Source organism: Prionailurus bengalensis, chromosome E1, assembly GCF_016509475.1.
Source record: "Prionailurus bengalensis isolate Pbe53 chromosome E1, Fcat_Pben_1.1_paternal_pri, whole genome shotgun sequence".
Lineage (NCBI taxonomy): Eukaryota > Metazoa > Chordata > Mammalia > Carnivora > Felidae > Prionailurus > Prionailurus bengalensis.
Window position 1 is genome coordinate 12,669,892 of NC_057347.1, and position 17,894 is coordinate 12,687,785.

Consider the following 17,894-nt stretch of genomic DNA (forward strand, 5'->3'; position numbering starts at 1 on the left):
GAAATGTCTCAGAAAAAAGAATTGCAAATGGGCAGATAAAGAGCTTTCATTTTGAAACAGACTGAAACTGCAAGGAGATTAGGCCTTGGACCAATTTCATTTCATGATGGTTTTATAGGCAGGTGCCTCAGAGACCCTGTCACACTCAAACACACACACACACACACACACACACACACACACACACACACCTGTTTAAGACTTCATTTTGGCACCAGGGATGAAGTCTGTTTATTCCAAAAGCATCTTGGAACCAGAAGTGAGTCCAATTTTACAATCAACAGTGAGTGGCTGTACGCAAAAAGTTACTTTAAACCTCAAATAGATGCAGATAATCCGTACACGAATCCTGACGGCTTGCTGGTCGACCGCCCCAAATTCCCTCAAGCCCCAGCCTAGCAGACTGCTGGTCAACCTGGACTGCGGAAAGAGGCATGCAAGGCAGCGTCCAACGCGGCTCTTTCGTCACACACGCTCCCTGCAACAGCCACATCAGTCGCACACTAGAAGTGTCGAGCCGCCCCCCATCCCCTTTCTCCATCATTGCCAAGGCTCCCCAACCCCGTCCCCGCCCACGCTGAGCCACGGCGAGGTGGGGAAAGAAGCGGGAATCCAGGAGGATTCACGCTCGCGGGTAAGTGCGACGGCAGGGATCCACGTAGGACCACGGGAACCCCCGTGGCGCCCGGTCCCCGTCTCCGAGCCCGGGCCGCCCTCTCCCCTTACCCGCCGCGGTCGCGGTCGCGGTCGCTTCCCGCGAGCCGACAGGCGGCGAGCGGCGTGTGCTGGTCGACCCGTCTGGGCAGCCCCACAACCCCTGCCGGAGACGCGACGACAGCCTCCCTAAGAGACCTACTCGCCCAATCCCCAGCGAAGGCAAGACCCGCCGACGCCGTGGCACCGCCGAGCACATCCTGCTGGCGCTGCCGGCCCCCTGGAACTCTGCGGCGCTGACTGCGGCCGAATCCCAGCCGTCGCTAGTCTTGCGGAGCTCCGCGGGAAAAGGCTAGAGAGGCGGGCGCCAGGTGGCGCTAGACAACCGGGCCGGCTCCGGACCGCAGGCGGGCGAGGGCGCACCACCGGCCGCCTGCGAGTCCGATCTCGTCCCGGTCCCCTCGGATGGCGCTTCCCCGCGCCAGGTGGGCGGAGGGTGTCCCGCGGGGCCAGTGTAGTCTCCCCCCCCCCCCTCACACCCCCTCTCCACGAGTTCCCTGCCTGGATGGATCGGCCCTGCCTGACAGGGCTCGGCACCTACAGCCTAAGGGGGAGTTTGAAAACCTTTTTCTGGAAATCTCCCTGGAATCGCCTTCCCCTGCCTGGGACGGCGGACGGGAAGGGGACAGACTGGAGGCGGCGACTCGTGAGCCGGCGCAAAATTCCCCAGAGTCGCCGGCACGTCGAGTCCCCTAGCCCACCTTCTTTCTCAGAGCGACAGCGGTGCTTCTCGGCGTCCTAGATGGACAGGACATGTGCGGGGGTAGGGTGCGCCGGGACCGAAAACTGAAACCATGAAAGTACTGGTAGAAAGCGTGGAGGGACGCCTCTCATTCTATGATGCTGGAGTGGAGGTCTCCGGAAAGCATAAAGCAAAGCCCAGAATCCATCGAAGAAATGATTCATCAACTTGCCCGCGTAATGAGTAACCAAAATTGACCTTTGCATATACCACAGGGAAAGTCCTTTGGCAACAAGGGGGCGTGGGGAGCATTTGGGCACACGCATGGGGGATAAGAATATTGATGTCAGCACTATTTGTTACAAGAACAAACAGTTGGGAACAGATCATAGCCATGAAGGGGATCCACGTGGAATTCTGGTGTACCACATACAATGCCATACTATCAATTGTCTTCTGGTTTAGGGATTCGCCTACCCAGTCCTCTATAACAAGTAGTATACACTTGGTGACTTATACAACGACGGAAACGTGTTGCTCACATGTCTGGAGGCCAGAAGTCCAAGATCAGGGTGCTGGCATGCTTGGGTGAGGGCCCTCTTCTGGGTCACAGACTTTCCTTGGAATCTCATATGGTGGCAAGATTTAGGGAGCTTATTATAGGATCTTTTATTTTTAGTTTTTCATGTTTCATCTTATTTTTTAAACGTTATTTTTCTATTCTCTTGTATTTTGTAATATTTTAATTCATTTTTTGCGTTTTATTTTATATTCTTCATTTCATTTATTTCCTGTAGAGGTAACATACAATGTGGATTCCTTTCCGGTGTCCGATGCAGTGATTCAACACTCCGTACATCACCCAGGGCTCAGCAGGACAAGTGCACCCCTTAGTCTCCATCACCTGGTTCACTCATTCCCCCAGCCACCTCCTCTCTGCTCACCATCCTTCTGTTTTTTACAGCGAAGAGTCTGTTTCTTGGTTTGTCTGTCTCTTTTTCCTTTGCTCATTTGTTTTGTTTCCTAAATTCTACATACGCGTGAAAACATAGGGCATTTGTCTTTCGCTGCCTTTTATCACCTAGTTCCATCTACGTGTTGTTTTTCTCCCCCTGTGAAGGAAATTCTTTATTTTTTTCTTTCTTTTTTTCAGGAATAGAATTTAGTGAGTCATCATTTACATGTAACACCCAGTGCTCATCCCAGTAAGTGTCCTCCTTAAAGCCTCTCTCTCCTTTAGGGGTTCCCCCCACCCAACTCCCCACCAGCACTCCTCAGTTTGTTCTCTGTATTTAAAAGTCTCTTATGGTTTGTCTCCCTCTGTGTTTTTACATTATTTTTGCTTCTCTTCTCTTACGTTAATCTGTTTTGATCCTTAAATTCCACACGAGTGAAATCATATGAGGTTTGTCTTTCTCTGTCCGATGTTGCGTAGCGTAATACACTCTACTTCCGTCCAATTTGTTACAAATGGCAAGATTTCATTCTTTTGGATCGCCCAGTACTATTCCACTGGGTCCGTATACTACATCTTCTTCATCCATTCACCACTTGGTAGACATTTGGGCTCTTTCCATTCCTTGGCCATTGTTGACAATGCCGCTAAGATCATCGGTGTGCCTGTGCCCCTTCGAATCAGCACTCCTGTATCCTTTGGCTAAATACCTAGCAGCGCAATTGCTGGGTCGCAGGGTAGTTCTCTTTGTAATTTTTGGAGGAACCTCCGTACTGTTTTCCAGAGTGGCCGCACCAGTTTGCATTCCCACCAGCAGTGCAAAAGGGTTCCTCTTTTTCCGCATCCTCGCCAACATCTGTCGTTGCCTGAGTTGTTCATGTTAGCCATCCTGACAGGTGTGAGGTGGTATCTCGTTGAGGTTTTGATTTGTAGTTCCCTGATGATGAGTGACCTCGTGCATCTTTTCATGTGTCTGTTAGCCATCGGGATGTCTTCTTGGGAGAAGTGTCTGTTCGTGTCTTTTGTCCATGTCTTCCCTGGATTATATGTTTTTTTTGGATGTTGAGTTTGATAAGTTCGTTCTAGATTTTCGATACTAACCCTTCATCTGATACGTCATTTGCAAATATCTTCTCCGATTCCGTCGGTTGCCTTTTAGTTTTGCCCATTGTTTCCTTCGCTGTGCAGCTTTTTATCTTGATGAGGTCCCACTAGTTCATTTGTGCTTTTGTTTCCCTTGCCTCTGGAGACGTGTCAGGTAAGAAGGTGCTGCGGCTGACGCCAAAGATGTTTTTGCCTGCTTTCTCCTCGAGCATTTGGATGGCTTCCTGTCTTACGTTTAGTCTTTCCTCCGTTTTGAGTTTATTTTTCTGTCTGGCGTAAGAAAGTGGTCCAGGTTCGTTCTCCTGCATGTCGCTGTCCGGTTTTCCCAACACCACGTGCTGAAGAGACTGTCTTTATTCCATGGGATATTCTTTCCTGCTTTGTCAAAGATCTGTTGGCCATACGTCTGTGGGTCCATTTCTGGGTTCTCGATTCTGTTCCATGGATCTCGGTGTCTGTTCTTGTGCCAGTATCATACCGTCTTGATGATTACAGCTTTGTACTACATCTTGATGTGTGGAGTTGGGATGCCTCCAGCTGTGGTTTTCTTTCTCAGGATGGCTTTTGGCTATTCAGGGTCTTTTCTGGTTCCATACAAAATTTTGGATTTTTTCTTATAGCTCTGTCAAGAAAGCTGGGTTTCTTTCGGTAGGAGTTGCGTCGAATATGTAGATTGCTTTGGGTAGTATTGGCATTTTAACAGTATTTGTTCTTCCGATCCAAGAGGATGGAATACTTTTCCATTTTGTGTGTGTGTCTTCTTCAATTTTTTTCAGAAGCTTTCTGTACTTTTCAGTGCATAGGTTTTTCGCGCCTTCGGGTAGGTTTATTCCAAGGCATTTTATGGACTCGGTGCAATTGGAAATGGGATCGATTCCTTGATTTCTCTCGCTGTTGTTTCATTATCGGTGTACAGGAAGGCAACCGATCTCTGTGCCTTGATTTGATATGCTGCAACTGTGTTGAATGCATGGATCAGTTCTAGCAGTTTTGGGGGGACTCTTTTGGGTTTTCCGTATAGACTGTCACGTTGTTGGCGAAGAGTGAAAGTTTGACTTCCTCCTTGCCAGTTTGGATGCCTTCTAGTTCTTCTTGTTGTCTGATTGCTGAGGCTAGGACTTCCGATACTAGGTTGAATAACCGTGGTGAGAGTGGACATCCCTGTCGTGTTCCTGACCCTAGGGGGAAAACTCTCAATTTCCCCATTGAGGATGATATCCGCATTGGTCTTTCCCATGTGGCTCTTATGATCTTGAGGTATGATCCTTCTATCCCTACTTTCTTAAGGGTTTTCATCAAGAAAGGATGCTGAGTTTTGTCAAGTGCTTTCTCGGCATCTACTTGTTATGCCCAGAATTCGGGATCCCCAAAGACCACCAGGGAGCCGAGTCCGATGCAAAAGCAAAAGAGCCTTTATTCGAGCTAGCTCGAGCTCAGTCCTCTACCTGCACCGATGCAGGGGTGAGATACCGGGAAGAGAGAGTGAGTTTCAAAAGCACAAAGGTTTTATAGGGGTCTAGGGGCAATCGATTGGCTGGGGAAGGGTCAGAGTCCTGTTAAGCAGGTCGCTGGGTGTGTTTTGATCAGGAAGTTTGAATGGCTGAGCGGGAGGTTACTCGAGGGGAGGAGGCGCGGTCTGAGGTTTCTGCGATTTTCCCGGAAAAGGGGTCATGTCGGGGACATAGTCACTCAAGGTGGAGAACACAGAACAAGATGGAGTCGGCCGGCGTAGGCCCGCCCTTTCACTACTGACAGGATCATGTGGTTCTTCTTTCTTTTATTGATGTAGTGTATCACACTGATCAATTTGCAGGCATGGAACCAGCCCTGCATCCCAGGTATAAATCCCACTTGATCGTAGTGAAGAATTCTTTTCATGTGTTGCTGGATTCGGTGGGCTAGTATCTTGTGGAGCATTTTTGCCTCCATGTTCATCGGGGAAATTGGTCTCCAGTTTTCCTATCGAGTGGGGTCTTTGTCTGGTTTTGGAATCAAGGGAATTCTGGCCTCATCGAATGAGTTTGGAAGTTTTCCTTCCATTTCTATGTTTTGAAACAGCTTCAAAAGAATAGGTGTTAATTCTTAATTAAGTGTTTGGTAGCATTCCCCTGAAAAGCTATCAGGCCCTGGACTCTAGGTTTTTGGGAGATTTTTGGTTACTAATTTAATTTCTTTACTGGTGACGAGTCTTCTCCATGTTTCTATTGCTTCCTGTTTCAGTTTTGGTGGTTTATGTTTCTAGGAATTTGTCCGTCTCTTCCAGAATGCCCCATTTATTGGCATATAATTGCTCATAATATTCTGTTGCGACGGGCGCAACAAACACCGAGATCAGGGTCCTGAGGGTGGGGGAATGTAAGAAAGAAAAGAAGAGAAGCCAGTTTGGGAACAGGAGGGTCCCCTGGGCTGATGGCCCAAGTGACGGCTTTATTGTTGCTGTACACAATCTTTTATATCAAGACTCTTAGGGGTCAGGTCATTCTAAGAATAAACAGGTTTCGCATGATCGCTGCCAACCAACACATTTAGTTCTGTGTACATTGTGAACTTTCTAAACGGGTCACAGCAAGGTCCTGTTGGTAGATTGCTAGCAAAACACAGTTCCCATGTTTGTTTCTATTTGACCCGGGGTAGAAAGGGGGGTAACATTACTGCCAACACCCACAGACCACAGGCTTCAGGAATTAGATTTCTCCGCCTTGGCGAGGCTTTCGTATGCCTTTGCAAGTGGGGGAATGGGAGGGGGAACCACCGGGTTGGCTGAGTCAACAGGGAGCCGTTGCTCAACCCGGTCTCAGCCTGGCACCGGGGTCCGGCCTCCTACAATATTCTCTTATTATTGCTTGTATTTCTGCAGTGTGGGTTGTGATCTCTCGTCATCCATCCTTGATTACATGTCTTTGGGTCCTTTCCTTTTTCCTTTTGATCAACCTGGCTAGGGCGTTGTCAGTTTGGTCGATGCTTTCAAAGAAACAGCTGCTGGTTTCGTTGATCGGTGCTACTGTTTTCCTTTCGTATTTCGAAAGTGTTCATTTCTGCTCTAATCTTTCTTGTTTCCCATCTTCTGCTGGTTTGGGGTTAGCTCACACTTGAAAGCTAGTTCATTTCATCTGGGACTGTGTCATCTGCCTTGATTGACACTTCAGGTCCAGGGGCTGGCGAGAGACAAATTAGAGTCCCTGTGTCGCAGTGTGAATTCCCTGAAGATTACCCACATCTGGCTGCGTGTGGTCAGCACCCAGCCTTTCTCCAATTTGGAGTGCAGGCCAACTGAGAACAGGGGACAAAGGGTAGAGAGATATCAAGAACACCGTTTCGTTTCTGGACGGCTAGACTGTAGGATGCATCCTGTTCCTACTCACGGAATGGGAACATTCTGCTCTGCCCTTGCTGAAGGGAACAGACTCACACATTGGCTTACCGGGCTAACTGGAACGTGTGGGCTGGTGGAGACCTCAGGATAAACTGGCAGAGCAGGGAGGACAAGAAGAGTGCATAGCATGCAAACCAAGATTGAGGCAGAGACCCAAGGCAGGAGCCCCTGAAGAACTTGGCCATCATCGATCCCATCCAAGTGGCCTAAGAGGCCAGTGGAGGCCAGCGGACTTCCGCCTCCCCTCAGCACTCTGCTTCCCTCCTTGTGTAGGCAGATCGGAACGAGAGTGCGGCACTGACGAGATTGCCCCCACGCTGTTTTCTCTTGAAAGCGACCACGAAAGCACACAGGTAAAGAGATCGCTTCCTCAAAATCCCTTATCCAACTGGCGTCGTCTTCTCAAGAGGGATTATGGAAGCAGGAAGTTCTCTTCCCATCTGGAGAGTTCTCCCAGAATAGCGCGTGGGTACATGGACACTCCACAGGGTGTTCACAACTCCAGCCTTTGTTTTTTTCCCCTCGGTGGTGCTGGGGCCTTATCGATTTTATCGTTTCACACGCCAATTGTTGACTTTTTCATTTTCTCTGTGGCTTATCTTTTTCCTGTGTAATTGATGTGCCCTCTGTCCTTCTTTTCCCCTCCGTGGGTCCGATTTGTTGGTGCGTTTTCTAGCTCCTCAAAACGGAACTTAAACAAGTGATTCTCCACCCTTGCCCTCTGCTAACAGAAGCATTTGAAGCGACGGGCACTGCCCTAGTGGCATCTCACCACCAAATTCCATGTTGTATTTTGATTAACAGTCTGTTCTGGTTTACGTGTTCCATGTAATTTCCTCTCTAAACCGTGAGCCTTCAAGAAAGATACCGTTGTGGTGCAAACATTTAGGGATTCTCTGGACGTCTTAGTATTGTCGATTTCTACTTTATTCCCAATGTGTCAGAGAACATAATTTCTAATTGTTCGTTATCCTGATGATTATTGGGCCTGTGTCATGGCCCAGAATATCTGGGTGAATGTTCCATGTTTCTAGGAAAAAGTATGTTTTCTACAACAGTGAGGTGGTTAGTCTGTAAATGTCCGTTTCATTCAGGCCAAGGGTCGCAGTCAGAGCCCCTGTGTTATCCCTCGTGACACGAGCCGGTGTCCCTGGGATTTGACACCTACCCGTGCTTCTCAGACTTCTTTCCCCATCAGGTGAGAGAATGCTAGAGGGAGCTGGGTTCCTTCCTGCACAGGGAAAGCTGGAGGGGACTGGATTTGGGCATCTTCTTTCCCCCAGGCCGGCTGTGGATGGCAGAGGCAAGGTGGTTGCTCTGGGAGAACCGTGTCCCCCCAGGGAAGGCTTCCTTAAGGAGACCAAGGGCACCCTGGGTGTGTTCAGAATGGTGGTTTCCTTCTCCCGCTGCCAGATGTACTGAGGATTTTGCTTTGCACTCTGAATGCGGTGGAGCTCCTGGAGGCGAGCTCATGAGTGTGGAAGTCCCGAAAGGCTGCGTCCCCCTGGGGTTTAACCTGTCCGTCTTGCGGACACGGAGCCTGCACACAGTCATCAGCCACCGTGTGAGCGCTGCTGCCCAGATCCCGCTCCACCAGCGGCCTCTGCTCGGTGAAGCCGTGAGCCTCTGCGTTCACCCGTCTCCCCACTTATTGCGGTGATGCTCACCCTGTGGTCTCAGTTCTCTGACGGATTTAAGGATTGTTGGTGTTCACGCCGTTCGGGTTTCTCTCGTGATGACAGAGAAACCCCATTAAGAAGGTCCAAGGATAAAAGGCGTAAAGTAGGTTACGGGGACAGGGAGCCAAAATAAGTTATAGGCCTGTTTTTATTACGTGAGATTTTTCACAGACATAACTCCATGATAGTGAACTTGGAAACAGATGAGATAGTTGATGTCTAGCAACACACAAATTATACGAAAATTGTGGCAAGCAGCGGAGAGGAGTCCACCCACAACGTGGCACCACTCAAGGGGCTGGAGGGAGTGGCCGCGGTCTGGAGACCCCCGGACCGGGAGCTAGTCGCACATGGCAGAAGGGGCTGGTGGCCCTGAAGGGCAGTAGGGTGGAGCCAGTGAGGCGGCCAAGAGTCCTGTGGTCCTGCAGCAGGGGCGGCGGGGACCAGCTGGGGCAGGGGAACGATGGGGATGAGACAGGAAACGCAGCGTTTGAGGAGGACGCAGGGTGCGACCCTGCAGGGTGAGGCGAGCGGGGACGCAGGCCCGTCCTCTCTGCGAGGGCACAGGCAGGTCTGGCTGCTGTGGTGATGACGCCCTGGGTGAGTGGGCTCAGGGGGCCAGCCTCTCTGAAGTGCCACCGATCCCCTGTGTCAGCTCTGTGACTTCATGTCTTAGAGGGCTTCCTGCAGATACACCAGCCTAGGAGACCCAAGATCTAGCTCTATCTCACCATTGTCCAAACCATGGGAATGAAGGAACATAGAAGAGAGAATTCAGTTGGGAAGTCAAAGACCCAAGGACAATGTCCCAACTGTAGGGACTCTGAAGGAAGTCCTAAAAGCCTTGCTAGGGGAACAAAGCAACTGAAGAAGTCCGTGTGGTAAAATCCCTTGTTGGGTTAAAAACACGTTTCAATAGGTATATAGAGACATGCTTGAATGGCATGGAGAATTTATGGAGCGCTACCCAAGTAAATGCTTTTAGAAGATACTCTGTGCAGGGAAAGGGGAGACTTACATTTTCACTGTGTGTCCTCTAGACTATAATCTCTTTATTAAAGATATATTATTTGTATGTATTTGCTACACGCAATGGGGGCTCAAGAGTTGAATGCTCCCCCTGAGTCATCCAGGCGCCCCTAGACTATAATCTTTTATGAATGAAACATCGTTTAAAGGAAACACTCTTTCTCTTCTCCTCTTCCAAGGGATATCGTGCCTCCCAGGAGACCCCATGGACCCCGGAGCACAGTTAGAAACATTGTGTGAGGTGTGGACAGCCTGTAACACAAAGCTACCTATGCAAACAGACCTCCCCTCATTTTCCGAAAGTTCCATTCATTTCTCTTTCTAGTGTCCAATTCTACTGAAGACAGGCAAGTATTCTGAAACCCAGGGAGTTATTTCTCTTGCATCTGAGACATCACCTGCCTCTCCGCTGCTGTCCGTCCTGGGCTCGGGGGCTGCAAGGAGGGAGGTTCTGTGTGCACAGTGAGTCTCCCCCCGCCCCCCACCCCCCGCCCAGCGCCGATGGAGCCGGTCCTGACGTGCCTGCTGGTCCTGGGTCCGCCCTACCATGGCAGGCCGCGTCTTGCATGGACTCGTCCCTGAGGCAGGTCCCAGCAGGGCAGAACCCCTCGCAGCTGCTGGGGTCCATGTGTGGGACCCCAGGCCCCTCTGCTGGCTGCACTGCTGTCCACTCGCTAGAGCTGTCATCGAGGACAGGAAACCGTAAAACCGTCTGCAGACCCAGCTACCTACTTTGTAGGGACCGTGGCAAAGCGAACTTTCAGATCCCTTGTGCAAAAAGCAGGGGGAATATACAGTTACTGGAACTAAAATATAAGGCATTTTCCTTAATACTATATTACTTATGAAACATAATAGGTTCTCAAAGGCACATGAGCAACAACTAGGGTGACACGTTAAAAGCAATATTTCCAGGGTCTTCTTTTATAGAATACACTACATAACACCTTATCTATGTTATACGGAAACCTGGTATCATTTTAGGGCTCACTTCTATGCAAGTTCCCTTACTGTGTCATGAAAATGTATAGATACTTTTAGCAACTTTTATCTTTGGTGGATGTAGTTGAGAGTAGTGTTGGCCTCTACTGGCACGTGGAAGACCCCACACACTTGTTCATGGTTTGGGGAAGCGTCTTTTTGGTGGTGTGAATACAGGTGGAGCTGTTCAGAGTATCTTTGAGGCTGTGGTAAATTGGATGGGTTTCTGATAACTTATTTCAAAATATGAATTGCATCACCCACAGAACTCATGATCCTTGAGGAACAAGTTTTCTAAAAAGAAAGTCAACTTCAAACAAATCAAGCCAAACCATCGATTTCGGGTATTCCGAATGTAATTTGAGGTGTAAATTCATATACTTTGGCATTTTAAGGTTTCCGCTGACCTTTCTCATCATGTGCTGAGGGTGTACAAATACCCAAAACTGGGTTCCAGGTTGGTGTATAATACAAAATGCCCTTCAATTCATTCTAACACTGTACCTTCAATTTTCTGGAATGTTACTTTTAAAATTGTCTTCCTCCTTAACAGATGGTTCTTCTGAAGCTTCCTATAAAATAATGTTCTTTTCTGCTGCACGCAATGACCGTTAAATGTAATCTATGATTTCTGAGGTTGTGGATTTCTGGATTTGTAATGTTGTAGCAGTTTTCATACCAGAGATACTCAGCCCTTGAAGAATTCTAATATTCTTCAGTGGTCCCCGATATGATGTATTGCAATGAATTGTTATTTTGCAGCAAGCTACTAACCCAGTTTGCTGCCCGAGTAGCACAGTTCTCGTGCCAGCATCCAGGGTGGGCATTTGTATTGGTGCAGATGCCATGGGGACAGGCTAGCGGGACAGCCAGACCAGCCAGCCTGCCACTGCGGGTCCCGGCACACCCCCTTGCAGAGGTCCTGGTCCTCTCTCCTAAGGCTATAACTGCTGCCACTTCTGCTGCCATCACTGCTTGGGGACCCACTGTCCCAGGACTGTCCCCATCATACACATGTGCACCAGGCAGCCTGACCCACCCTTCGGCTCCATGCCGGGTGCTTCCTGCTGCGTCTGCGTGTGTGAGGACACAGTACACCCCACGTCATCCACCAAGGCAGCCAGTCTTCACCCAGTCTTTGGGACAGGTGGCCTGTTCAGGGCTGCAGGGGTCAGGGGCTTGAAGGCCTTTGTATTATGTAGCTCTTCCCTTTTGCTAAGGAGAGAAGCCAAGGAGGCATTTCGGATGCAGGTGTGAACCTCCTTCAAACACAGTCCGTGGCCAGTGAGCAGCGGGACGTACCCCCGTTAGGGGAAGCCTGCGAGTTGCATTTCTGAAATCCTGAAAGGTAATCCCATTGGTACGAGCCCAACAGTTTGTTTCTGCAAAGGAATCCTCTTTTATATTCATGCTTTCAAATTGTTCCATAATAGGATTCACAGCACAATATGGGTGACGTGTTTTTTATATGTGGGCTTCGATTTTTAAAAATCAGTAGAACTTTAAAGTTGTTTCATTTAGACGTTATTTCTAAAATTCTGCTTTTAGAGGTGCCTGTGTGGCTCAGTTGGTTAAGCGACCGACTCTTGATACTGGTTGAGGTCAGGATCTCACGGGGGTGAGATGCCCGCAGTCGGGCTCCACATGCGGGTGGAAGCTGCCTGGGGTTCTCTGTCTCCCTCTCTCCCTGCTCCTCCTCAGCTCGCGCACACATTCTCTGTCTCGCAAAATAAATAAATAAGCTTAAAATTCTGCTTTTAAATATAACATGGGCAAGCATTTAAGGACAACCCTGCGGGAGTCTGTGACACTCACCTGGCACCATGGTGAGCCTGCTCTCTGTGACTGGGAATAGCAAAGCCATTTGCTGATGGAACTGTAGGTCCAGGTAGAAGTGGCCCTCTGTGCTTGGAGCTAGGAATCTAACGGGCTAGAAAGAAATAACAGTCACTTACCAACCAAAAGTCCATTCCCACAGCTAAAGCCAGATCACTCTGAAAATAGAGACAGCTAACAATAAAGTGACAACGAATAGCTATAAAGTCAAATGCCTCAAATGTGAATCTCAAAAAGCAAAGGCATGCCATGACTGAGATAAACCAGAAGACACGAAAAATTAGTAGCTCTAAGAGTGAAACACTGGCAGAGATAACGAACATAAGTAATTCAGACATAATAAGGTTTTAAATAAATAGTGAAAAGTAACTAAACTGTAAATGACTGTGAGAATGCAGATCCGTCAAAAAGTCGCCAACTGAGTCCCAATTTGGTGAGAGGGAGCTGTTCCCTGCCAAGACAGGCTCCCACACGGGGAGCAGGGGTCAGAAGCAGAGTCAAACCAGAGAAGGCCAGGTGCCACGGAGGAGGTGACGGGAGAGAGGCCCCAGAGCAGGGAGTGGGAGAAGAATGGCCACAGCGAATATCTGGAAAGAGGCCGCCACATTTATGAGCATTTTCCAGACCCATCAGAAAGAAACCCTGTGAGGTTGGAAATGCTTTTCGGAAGCATGCTGCTTTCCACAATTGTCACATAAACGACTAGCAGAAAAATACTATTTCTCTAGCAGTATTTTTGCTAGTATATTGCATACTCTAGCAGCGTGGGCATGGGCTCACCCCACACAAAGGTACCTCAGGGGTAAGAGGAGGAAGTACGGAGTAACCACTGCAGAACACGAAGAGTCCCCATCTTGATGAACCTTATGTGCTGTGCTGTGCAGCTTTTAAAAACGAGAAAAAAGTCGGGGCGCCTGGGTGGCTCAGTCGGTTAAGTGTCTGACCTCGGCTGAGGTCATGATCTCAGGGTTTGTGAGTTCGAGCCCCACAACGGGCTTGCTGCTGTCAGCGCAGAGCCTGCTTTGGATCCCCTGTCCCCCTCTCTGTGCCTCCCCTGCTCGTGCTCTCTTTCTCTCAAAAATAAAGAAACATTTTTTTTAAATAAGATAAAAGTTATTAAGAAAGCAGGGCACCTGGGTGGCTCAGTGGGCTAAGAGTCTGACTCTTGGTTTCAGCTCAGGTCATGATCTGACAGATTTGTGAGTTTGAGCCCTCAATGGGGCTCTCGTGCTAACAGTGCGGAGCCTGTTTGGGATTCTCTCTCCCCCTCTCTCTCTGCCCCTCTTGCACAGGCACTCTCTCTCTCGAACATAAATAAATAAATGAATGAATAAATAAATAGATAAATAATTTTAAGTTATTAAGAAACTGATTCAGTGTAAGATATACATCATTAATCAGAAATAGAAAAATTTAGTAATGAAGGGACAGAACCCAAGAAAGAATAAGAAAAAAAAAAGGGAAGTCGCTTCTTTTTTTTTTTTTTTAATGTTTACTTATGTTTGAGAGAGAGAGACAAAGTGCAAATGGAGGAGGGGCAGAGAGAGAGGGGGACATAGAATTTGAATCAGGCTTCAGGCTCTGAGCTGTCAGCACAGAGCCCGACGTGGGGCTTAAACACAGGAACCTCAAGATCATGACCTGAGCCTAAGTCAGAGGCTTAACCCACAAAGCCACCCAGGTGCCACTCCTGGAAAAATCATCTCTTAAATGAAGTTCAAACCAGAAGAAACAATGTCAAATAAGCCTTACAAGCAACAGAAGGCAAAACAGAGGAAACTATTGAAAAAGCAATTAAATAAGAGATTGTAAGAGATTTGATAAAAGTGTCAAAAGTTGAAGATAATGAAAAGAGATGGGCCATATGAATGACTGAGGTGCTTGAAAGAGCAAAGACAAAGCCAAGATAGAAAACAAGTAGAAAAAATTCTAGTTCTGCTTTTGTCTGCAGACGGAAAACACTTTTGAGGAGGGAGCATAATGCAAGCTGAGAGTCAGTACAAGCTGGCACCAACCCCCCCTCCCCCCCCCCCCAGCCAGGTGGAATATGTGTGATATTCCTCAGACACTCCCAGCTTCACAAGAACAAAGAAAAGGGGTTTAAGAGCTTGCCATGGTGACGCGGGAAACTAAGGCAAATGAAAACTTAAATTCCCTTACTGCCCACAGCCTACTGACAAGTCCTTGAGACAGGCAGAGTGACCTCTCTCTAGGAGCTCAGCTGCCTCAAGGACGACACTTTGCGAGGGCCAAAAGGGAATCTTGGCTTAACATTATCTAGCACGGCTACACCAGCAATGTGGTAATGGAACTTCTCTACTTCTCTCTCTCTCTGGGAGGAGCATGGGAGCTCCTTTTCGGTCCCCAAGGACTCTTCCTTGGGATACCTTTTTAACCCACTGGAAACAATTAGGCTTGCAAAATGTAGAAAAGGGCTGATCTCCTGGAACGCTACATGGCCTTAGTAAACAGGGAAAATGGACAGAGGTACCCTAGGTCCAGGCCTGCACGGTCTGGTCAGTAACCAGGCCAGTAAACTCCCTCCTGATAATATTGGATGATAACTATCTAGCTAGGCGTCCTCCTGATAGAACTCAGTCGCTGGAGGAAACACAGGCCACCCCTGATAAAGGGGACACTGACTCTCTCTCTTCTTCCTCCTAATACATGTGAGGGCTTCTCCCTCATTCATTTCCCCGGGCTAATGGCTGTGATAATTAGAGCCAACTGTGCTTAGTCTACCTCAGGACGGGGACTTTAAGGAATATTCGCAAGCAGCTGCCTAAACTCCATTCATTTCCCTGTCTTCTCCAGCCAGACATGGATTCCATATTTCCCCTTTGGTGGAGAAAAAGAAAAACGAAAACAAAACAAAAAAAAAGAAAAGAAAAGAAAAAGAAAAAACCAAATAAACCATGGTGTCTGCTCCTCTGTCCAGGCTGACAAGGTTTAGAGCCAGGAATCTTCCTTCTGTGCCTTCTGCTGGCACCTCGCCTCTTCTGCCTTCCCCTCCCCATCCTGTTTCTGCACCACCTTGGGTGGGGCTTACGTAACTGGTTCCTATGCCATCGTCACTGACTCAGGCACCACTGGTTCCTCCTCCCAGCTTCCTGTCAAGGAACAAAGAGCACCCACTTGGACTGCCCACTTCAGATCCCCCCACTGGCATCCCAGGTAAAGATTGACAACGGGGAACAGATTGTCTCTTAAGTGGACCCAAATGGAACATATTTGTTTAAACTAACTTAAGCTTTTGCTTTAAGATAGACATGTCTTTAGCATTATCAACATTAAATATGAAACTTTTTATTCTACCTAGGTTTGCTGAAGGTCAAGAAAGCTCATGTTCTCAAGTTGTTAGCAAGAAGATGCCTCATGGTAATGGTTAATTTTGTCTCAAAGTTTTCATGGGTAATTGTTAAGACAGCTTTCAAAGCCTTTGGTGACCTGAAACTTTAAAGTTTTGCTTGCACAATAAATGGGATTGAATTCATTGGATAGCAAATGAGATAAAAAGCTAAAGCACTGATTACTAGATGTAGGTTTGTGCTTTTGACTTATTGCAGAGTAACTAAGACTATTTGGGTCTGGTAAGCGTGCTTTGTGTTTTATGAAGCTTTTACTATGGAACACCTGCTTTGTGCTTAATTGATAAATTTACCATCTTAAAAAAAACTGGTGTAACAGTTCTCAAGTGGTTACTAACTTCTCATTGGAGACTAAGGTTTCTAGAGTTAAAAGTCTGTTAAGTATAATTAAGACTGATGGAAATAAGGAAAGAAACTCTGTATGTAGGAAAGTAGGAGATGCACAAGAAAGATAGAAGGAATGGCAAATGCATTTTTTTGTTGGAGGTAAAAGAAAGTGATTTTGTCCTAAATGAGACTGGTTCTTTGGAGAGAAATGGTTTGGGGGAAAATCTGAATGCAAAGGAAAGTTGTAGAAGGTTCCCAAAGGGAAATCTTTGGAAAGGAATTTTATGTGTGGTCCGGATGGACTAAGATAGAGGTGAATGGATTTTAGAGGTGCGCCAGGTATAAGATTAAAATTCTTTTCTCTCTGTTCAAAAGACAAAGTTTTCTTGGACTGTTGAGCTGCTCTCGATAAGAAAATGTGAACAAAGGTTTGGGCTTTTTGGGTTTTTCCCTCTCTTTTCTCTGCCTGAAAAGCCAAAGCTTATGTTTTGTCTTTTTCAGGTACTTGAGTACTTTGTTAAAACTTCTCAATGTTAAAGGAGCTTAGCTTTGCTGACAACTGTAGAACCATACCTATTTGCCTTTGGAATCTCTTATTGCCACCTTGGTGAAAAAAAATAATTTAAATAAATACTGATCTGCAATTCTATTTAGGATGCGCTTTATAACTGTCTGAGGTTTTTAACGGACTTCCAAGAGTTAAATTGTAAATGAATTTTTTTTTTACAATTAGGCCTTTTTATTTGGGATGCTAAGTTACTTGGAAAGGCACTGTCCAATAATGGTAAACCTTAGGTTGTATTGCATGGGTAAATGCTGTAACTGTCAAATATATGTGCAATTCCTAAAGTTGTTGTTTTGATATTCTGATTACTGAAGTGGTATGTGCCACAGAAATAACTGAATTCCCTTGTCAATTGCATCATAATGAACTCTCATCAGATCTTTACCAATGTCCATTTTGTCATTTGTCATTTAGAATTGTTCTTATTCTCTCACACAACATATTTCATCTTCAAGGAGATTCATAAAAAGGACTTTTAGGACAATTACAGGTATTTGACATCTTTAAGATTAATACTAAAATGGGTAAAAATTTCCAGAAGTAAAAAGCTGCATTCATACTGAACAAGAATTAGGAACATGAGACTAAATGAATTGAGGAAGATTATAGTTTTGTGACTCTTGTTGGAAATATTGCTGGTTCTCTAATGTTTCCTCTCCAGATTAAGGAAACTTTCTCTTAAGATATCTATGATATATAGAAATGTCATAAAGTATTCATTTGTAAACTGAAGCATTTATCTTTTCTCTCTACCTAAACCCTCTAAAATTCAAAAAGTCTCAGTGAGCATTATTCTAGCAATCATACTTATTTGCATCAGTTCAATAAGAGTCTTGTCCTTATAACAGGACACCATTGGAAATACTGGTGATTTTACCAAGGCTTTGCCTGGAATGTCCTATTTGAGAGACATGCATAGACCTAGATATGCCCCGATAGCTCTAAGAAACTAAGGTTGACTTTATGAAACATGGAGCCATAAAGCCCCTTGGAGATGTTGGCCTGATACCTTGCTTACAGGGTTCTCAGCAGTCTCACCAGCTGAGTAAAGAATGTACCGTCACTTCCTGGCAGGTGCAGGAACCTCAGGGTACGTTGGGGACCTCGTGAAGAGGGATTCGCCCAGTTCTACAGGTATTGCGGGCATGTCTGACAGCAAGTACTTGGCTTGGCTTCTGGCTTGGAGAGGCTACTAAAAATTCAATCTGGAGATTCCTTAGAAAAGTTTGCAGCAAAGCAAACTTTAAGAAATCCTTATGATTAGGGGCTCCTTGAGTGGCT

General features: G+C 46.9%; 1 long non-coding RNA gene across 1 annotated transcript; it reads right to left on the bottom strand.

The window, feature by feature from the left end:
* Positions 1-214: 214 nt before the first annotated feature.
* On the bottom strand, positions 215-1,740 carry LOC122484710. Its single transcript, XR_006297687.1, has 2 exons — positions 1,416-1,740; positions 215-817 (listed from the first exon to the last, which is right to left on the bottom strand). It is a non-coding gene; the product is annotated as an uncharacterized LOC122484710 (long non-coding RNA).
* Positions 1,741-17,894: the final 16,154 nt, after the last annotated feature.